The sequence below is a fragment of the Triticum aestivum genome, chromosome 3A (assembly GCF_018294505.1).
Source record: "Triticum aestivum cultivar Chinese Spring chromosome 3A, IWGSC CS RefSeq v2.1, whole genome shotgun sequence".
In the NCBI taxonomy this organism is placed as follows: domain Eukaryota; kingdom Viridiplantae; phylum Streptophyta; class Magnoliopsida; order Poales; family Poaceae; genus Triticum; species Triticum aestivum.
In genome coordinates this window covers 109,471,190-109,479,748 of record NC_057800.1, presented here as the reverse complement: position 1 = coordinate 109,479,748, position 8,559 = coordinate 109,471,190, and positions in this window count along the sequence as shown.

Sequence of the window (8,559 nt, the reverse complement as noted above, 5' to 3'; positions counted from 1 at the left end):
GCATATTGAAGTTCATCACAAAGCTCTTGTAGCTTGGTGAAAGCGACTGGAGGATTCTGTCAATGACCGCATCATCCGGGAGATTAACTCCCAGCTGAGTCAAGCGGTTATGCAACCCAGACATAGTGAGTATGTGCTCACTGACAGAACTGTTTTCCTCCATCTTACAGCTAAAGAATTTGTCGGAGACTTCATATCTCTCGACCCGGCCATGAGCTTGGAAAACCATTTTCAGCTCTTCGAACATCTCATATGCTCCATGTCTCTCAAAACGCTTTTGGAGCCCCGGCTCTAGGCTGTAAAGCATGCCGCACTGAACGAGGGAGTAGTCATCGAAACGTGCCTGCCAAGCGTTCATAACATCTTGTTCTGCAGGGAGAACGGGTGCGTCACCAAGCGGTGCTTGTAGGACATAATCTTTCTTGGCAGCTATGAGGATGATCCTCAGGTTCCGGACCCAGTCTGTATAGTTGCTGCCATCGTCTTTCAGCTTAGTTTTCTCTAGGAACGCGTTGAAGTTGAGGACTACGTTGGCCATTTGATCTACAAGACATATTGCAAAGATTTTAGACTAAGTTCATGATAATTAAGTTCAACTAATCAAATTATTAGTGAACTCCCACTTAGATTAGACATCCCTCTGGTCATCTAAGTATTACATGATCCGAGTTAAACTAGACCGTGTCCGATCATCACGTGAGACGGACTAGTCAACATCGGTGAACATCTTCATGTTGATCGTATCTTCTATACGACTCATGCTCGACCTTTCGGTCTTCTGTGTTCCGAGGCCATGTCTGTACATGCTAGGCTCGTCAAGTCAACCTAAGTGTTTGCATGTGTAAATCTGTCTTACACCCGTTGTATGTGAACGTCTGAATAAAACACCCGATCATCACGTGGTGTTTTGAAACAGCGAACTGTCGCAACGGTGCACAGTTAGGGGGAACACTTCTTGAAATTATTGTGAGGGATCATCTTATTTACTACCGTCGTTCTAAGTAAACAAGATGCAAAACATGATAAACATCACATGCAATCAAACAATAAACGTGACATGATATGGCCAATATCACATAGCTCCTTTGATCTCCATCTTGGGGCTCCATGATCATCTTGTCACCGGCTTGACACCATGATCTCCATCATCATGATCTCCATCATCGTGTCTCCATGAAGTTGCTCGCCAACTATTACTTCTACTACTATGGCTAACGCGTTTAGCAATAAAGTAAAGTAATTTACATGGCGTTTCTTGATGACACGCAGGTCATATAAAAGAATAAAGACAACTCCTATGGCTCCTGCCGGTTGTCATACTCATCAACATGCAAGTCGTGAATCCTATTACAATAGCATGAACATCTCATACATCACATATAGATCATTCATCATTCATCACAACTTTGACCATATCATATCACAAACCACTTGCTGCAAAAACAAGTTAGACGTCCTCTAATTGTTGTTGCAAGTTTTACGTGGCTGAATTAGGGTTCTAGCAAGAACGTTTTCTTACCTACGTTAAAGCCACAACGTGATTTGTCAACTTCTATTTACCCTTCATAAGGACCCTGTTCATCGATTCCGCTCCAACTAAAGTAGGAGAGACAGACACCCGCCAGCCACCTTATGCAACTAGTGCATGTTAGTCGATGGAACCGGTCTCACGTAAGCGTACGTGTAAGGTTGGTCCGGGCCGCTTCATCCCACAATACCGCTGAAGCAAGAAAGGACTAGTAATGGCAAGAAAGTTGACAAATCTACGCCCACAACAAATTGTGTTCTACTCGCGCAAGAAGAACTACGCATAGACCTAGCTCTTGATGCCACTGTTGGGGAACGTTGCAGAAAACAAAAATTTTCCTACTCGTTTCACCAAGATCATCTAGGAGTTCATCTAGCAACGAGTGATTAGATGCATCTACATACCTTTGTAGATCGCGAGCGGAAGCGTTCAAAAGAACGGTGATGATGTAGTCGTACTCGACGTGATCCAAATCACCGATGACCAGCGCCGAACGGACGGCACCTCCGCGTTCAACACACGTACGGAACAGCCACGTCTCCTCCTTCTTGATCCAGCAAGGGAGGGAGGAGAGTTTGAGGGAGATGGCACCAGCAGCAGCACGACGGCGTGGTGTTGATGGAGCTGCAGTACTCCGGCAGAGCTTCGCTAAGCACTATGGAGGTTGAGGAGGTGTTGGGGAGGGAGAAGGAGGCAACCAAAGGCCGAGGCGTTCAGGTATGAAGTCCCTCCTCTCCCCCACTATATATAGGGGTTCCAAGGGGGGTGGTGCGCAGCCTAGGAGATCCAATCTCCTATGGCCGGCGGCCAAGGGGAGGTTTCCCTCCCCCCCAAGGCACCTAGGAGGTGCCTTACCCTCCTAGGACTCTTGCCCCCTTAAACCCTAGGCGCATGGGCCTATGTGGGGCTGGTGCCCTTGGCCCATTAGGCCAAGGCGCACCCCCTTACAGCCCATGTGGCCCCCCGGGACAGGTGGACCCACCCGGTGGACCCCCGGGACCCTTCCGGTGGTCCCGGTACAATACCGATAACCCCGAAACTTGTCCCGATGCCCGAAACAGGACTTCCCATATATAAATCTTTACCTCCGGACCATTCCGGAACTCCTCGTGACGTCCGGGATCTCATCCGGGACTCCGAACAACATTCGGGTTACTGCATATACATATCCCTACAACCCTAGCGTAACCGAACCTTAAGTGTGTAGACCCTACGGGTTCGAGAGACAAGCAGACATGACCGAGACGACTCTCCGGTCAATAACCAACAGCGGGATCTGGATACCCATGTTGGCTCCCACATGCTCCACGATGATCTCATTGGATGAACCACGATGTCGAGGATTCAATCAACCCCGTACGCTATTCCCTTTGTCTATCGATATGTTACTTGCCCAAGATTCGATCGTCGGTATCCCAATACCTCGTTCAATCTCGTTACCGGCAAGTCACTTTACTCGTACCATAATGCATGATCCCGTGACCAGACACTTGGTCACTCTGAGCTCATTATGATGATGCATTACCGAGTGGGCCCAGTGATACCTCTCCGTCATACGGAGTGACAAATCCCAGTCTTGATCCATGTCACCCAACAGACACTTTCGGAGATACCCGTAGTCTACCTTTATAGTCACCCAGTTACGTTGTGACGTTTGGCATACCCAAAGCACTCCTACGGTATCCGGGAGTTACACGATCTCATGGTCTAAGGAAAAGATACTTGACATTGGAAAACTCTAGCAAACGAACTATACGATCTTGTGCTATGTTTAGGATTGGGTCTTGTCCATCACATCATTCTCCTAATGATGTGATCTCGTTATCAATGACATCCAGTGTCCATAGTTAGGAAACCATGACTATCTGTTGATCAACGAGCTAGTCAACTAGAGGCTCACTAGGGACATGTCGGTGTCTGTTATTCACACATGTATTACGATTTCCGGATAACACAATTATAGCATGAATAAAGACAATTATCATGAACAAGGAAATATAATAATAATGCTTTTATTATTGCCTCTAGGGCATATTTCCAACAAACATTACCATCCGCGTCCGTCTTCTTCTTAAAGATCCATTTATTCTCTATCGCTCGCCGATCATCGGGCAAGTCTGTCAAAGTCCATACTTTGTTTTCATACATGGATCCTATCTCGGATTGCATGGCTTCAAGCCATTTGTTGGAATCTGGGCCCGCCATTACTTCTTCATAGTTCGAAGGTTCACCGTTGTCTAACAACATGATTTCCAGGACAGGGTTGCCATACCATTCTGGTGTGGAACGTGTCCTTGTGGACCTTCGAAGTTTAGTAGCAACTTGATCCGAAGTACCTTGATCATTATCATTAACTTCCTCTCTAGTCGGTGCACGCACCACAGGAACATCTTCCTGAGCTGCGCTACTTTCCGGTTCAAGAGGCAGTACTTCATCGAGTTCTACTTTCCTCCCACTTACTTCTCTCGAGAGAAACTCTTTCTCCAGAAAGGACCAATTCTTGGCAACAAAGATCTTGCCTTCGGATCTGAGGTAGAAGGTATACCCAATGGTTTCCTTAGAGTACCCTATGAAGACGCATTTTTCCGACTTGGGTTCGAGCTTTTCAGGTTGAAGTTTCTTGACATAAGCATCGCATCCCTAAACTTTTAGAAACAACAGCTTAGGTTTCTTCCCAAACCATAATTCATACGGTGTCGTCTCAACGGATTTAGATGGTGCCCTATTTAAAGTGAATGTAGCTGTCTCTAGAGCGTATCCCCAAAATGATAGCGGTAAATCAGTGAGTGACATCATAGATCGCACCATATCCAATAGAGTGCGATTACGACGTTCGGACACACCGTTATGCTGAGGTGTTCCAGGCGGCGTGAGTTGTGAAACGATTCCACATTTCCTTAAGTGCGTACAAAATTCATGACTTAAATATTCTCCCCCATGATCTGATCGTAAGAATTTTATCTTTCGGTCACGTTGATTCTCTACCTCATTCTGAAATTCCTTGAACTTTTCAAAGGTCTCAGACTTATGTTTCATCGAATAGACATACCCATATCTACTTAAGTCATCGGTGAGAGTGAGAACATAACGATAGCCACCGCGAGCCTCAACGCTCATTGGACCGCACACATCAGTATGTATAATTTCCAATAAGTTGGTTGCTCGATCCATTGTTCCGGAGAACGGAGTCTTGGTCATTTTACCCATGAGGCATGGTTCGCACGTGTCAAATGATTCGAAATCAAGAGACTCCAAAAGTCCATCTGTATGGAGCTTCTTCATGCGTTTGACACCGATGTGACCAAGGCGGCAGTGCCACAGATATGTGGGACTATCATTATCAATCTTACATCTTTTGGTATTGACACTATGAATATGTGTAACATCACGTTCGAGATTCATTAAGAATAAACCATTGACCAGCAGGGCATGACCATAAAATATATCTCTCATATAAATAGAACAACCATTATTCTCGGATTTAAATGAGTAGCCATCTCGTATTAAACGAGATCCAGATACAATGTTCATGCTCAAAGCTGGCACTAAATAACAATTATTGAGGTTTAAAACTAATCCCGTAGGTAAATATAGAGGTAGTGTGTCGATGGCGATCACATCGACCTTGGAACCATTCCCGACGCGCATCGTCACCTCGTCCTTCGCCAGTCTCCGCTTATTCCGCAGCTCCTGTTTTGAGTTACAAATATGAGCAACCGCACCGGTATCAAATACCTAGGAGCTACTACGAGTACTGGTAAGGTACACATCAATTAGATGTATATCACATATACCTTTAGTGTTGCCGGCCTTCTTGTCCGCTAAGTATTTAGGGCAGTTCCGCTTCCAGTGTCCCTTTCCCTTGCAATAAAAGCACTCAGTCTCAGGTTTGGGTCCATTCTTTGGCTTCTTTCCGGCAACTGATTTACCGGCCGCGGCAACTCCCTTGCCGTCCTTCTTGAAGTTCTTCTTACCCTTGCCTTTCTTGAAACTAGTGGTTTTATTGACCATCAACACTTGATGTTCCTTTTTGATTTTCACCTCCGCTGATTTCAGCATTGAAAATACTTCGGGAATAGTTTTCACCATCCCCTGCATATTGTAGTTCATCACAAACCTCTTGTAGCCAGGTGGGAGCGACTGAAGGATTCTGTCAATGACCGCCTCGTCCGGGAGGTTGATGTCCAGCTGGGACAAGCGGTTGTGCAACCCAAACATTTTAAGTATGTGCTCACTGACAGAACTATTTTCCTCCATCTTACAACTGTAGAACTTGTCGAAGACTTCATATCTCTCGACCCGGGCATGAGCTTGGAAAACCATTTTCAGCTCTTCGAACATCTCATATGCTCCGTGTTGCTCAAAACGCTTTTGGAGCCCCGGTTCTAAGCTGTAAAGCATGCCGCACTGAACGAGGGAGTAATCATCAGCACGCGACTGCCAAGCGTTCATAACGTCTTGGTTCTCTGGGATGGGTGCTTCACCTAGCGGTGCTTCTAGGACATATGCTTTCTTGGCAGCTATGAGGATGATCCTCAGGTTCCGGACCCAGTCTGTATAGTTGCTGCCATCATCTTTCAGCTTGGTTTTCTCTAGGAACGCGTTGAAGTTGAGGTTGACATGAGCGTTGGCCATTTGATCTACAAGACATTTTGCAAAGGTTTTTAGACTAAGTTCATGATAATTAAGTTCATCTAATCAAATTATTTAATGAACTCCCACTCAGACAGACATCCCTCTAGTCATCTAAGTGATACATGATCCGAGTCAACTAGGCCGTGTCCGATCATCACGTGAGACGGACTAGTCATCATCGGTGAACATCTTCATGTTGATCGTATCTTCTATACGACTCATGTTCGACCTTTCGGTCTTCCGTGTTCCGAGGCCATGTCTGTACATGCTAGGCTCATCAAGTCAACCTAAGTGTATTGCGTGTGTAAATCTGGCTTACACCCGTTGTATTCAAACGTTAGAATCTATCACACCCGATCATCATGTGGTGCTTCAAAACAACGAACCTTCGCAACGATGCACAGTTAGGGGGAACACTTTCTTGAAATTATTGTGAGGGATCATCTTATTTAAGCTATCGTCGTTCTAAGCAAATAAGATGTAAAACATGATAAACATCACATGCAATCAAATAGTGACATGATATGGACAATATCATTTTGCTCCTTTTGATCTCCATCTTTGTGGTGCCATGATCATCGTCGTCACCGGCATGACACCATGATCTCCATCATCATGATCTCCATCATCGTGTCTTCATGAAGTTGTCTCGTCAACTATTACTTCTACTACTATGGCTAACGGTTAGCGATAAAGTAAAGTAATTACATGACGTTTATGTTGACACGCAGGTCATAAATAAATTAAGACAACTCCTATGGCTCCTGCCGGTTGTCATACTCATCGACATGCAAGTCGTGATTCCTATTACAAGAACATGATCAATCTCATACATCACATATATCATTCATCACATCCTTTTGGCCATATCATATCACATGGCACATGCTGCAAAAACAAGTTAGACGTCCTCTAATTGTTGTTGCAAGTTTTTATGTGGCTGCTATAGGTTTCTAGCAAGAACGTTTCTTACCTACGCCAAAACCACAACGTGATATGCCAATTTCTATTTACCCTTCATAAGGACCCTTTTCATCGAATTCGATCCGACTAAAGTGGGAGAGACAGACACCCGCTAGCCACCTTATGCAACTAGTGCATGTCAGTCGGTGGAACCAGTCTCACGTAAGCGTACGTGTAAGGTCGGTCTGGGCCGCTTCATCCCACGATGCCGCCGAATCAAGATAAGACTAGTAATGGCAAGTAAATTGACAAAATCAACGCCCACAACAACTTGTGTTCTACTCGTGCATAGAAACTACGCATAGACCTAGCTCCGATACCACTGTTGGGGAACGTAGCAGAATTTTAAAATTTTCTACGCATCACCAAGATCAATCTATGGAGTCATCTAGCAACGAGGGAGAGGGGAGTGCATCTACATACCCTTGTAGATCGCGAGCGGAAGCGTTCAAGAGAACGGGGTTGATGGAGTCGTACTCGTCGTGATCCAAATCACCGATGACCGAGCGCCGAACGGACGACACATCCGCGTTCAACACGCGTACGGTTGGGGAAGACGTCTCCTCCTTCTTGATCCAGCAAGGGGAAGGAGAGGTTGATGGAGATCCAGCAGCACAACGGCGTGGTGGTGGAAGCTGCGGTGATCTCGGCAGGGCTTCGCCAAGCTCCAATGAGAGGGAGAGGTGTTACGAGGGGAGAGGGATGCGCCAAGGACTTGGGTGCGGCTGTCCTCCCTCCCCTCCACTATATATAGGGCCCCTAGGGGGGGCGTCGGCCCTAGGAGATCCCATCTCCAAGGGGGGCGGTGGCCAAGGGGGGACTTGCCCCCCAAGTCAGGTGGGGCGCCCCCACCCCTAGGGTTTCCAACCCTAGGCGCAGGGGGGAGGCCCATGGGGGCACACCAGCCCACCAGGGGCTGGTTTCCCTCCCACTTCAGCCCATGGGGCCTTCCGGGATAGGTGGCCCCATCTGGTGGACCCCCGGGACCCTTCTGGTGGTCCCGGTACAATACCGGTGCCCCCCGAAACTTTCCCGGTGGCCGAAACTGGACTTCCTATATATAATTCTTCACCTCTAGACCATTCTGGAACTCCTCGTGACATTTGGGATCTCATCCGGGACTCCAAACAACTTTCAGGTTACCGCATACTAATATCTCTACAACCCTAGCGTCACTGAACCTTAAGTGTGTAGACCCTACGGGTTCGGGAGACACGCAGACATGACCGAGACGACTCTCCGGTCAATAACCAACAGCAGGATCTGGATACCCATGTTGGCTCCCACATGCTCCTCGATGATCTCATCGGATGAACCACGATGTCGAGGATTCAAGTAATCCCGTATACAATTCCCCTTGTCAATCGGTACGTTACTTGCCCGAGATTCGATCGTCGGTATCCCAATACCTCGTTCAATCTCGTTACCGGCAA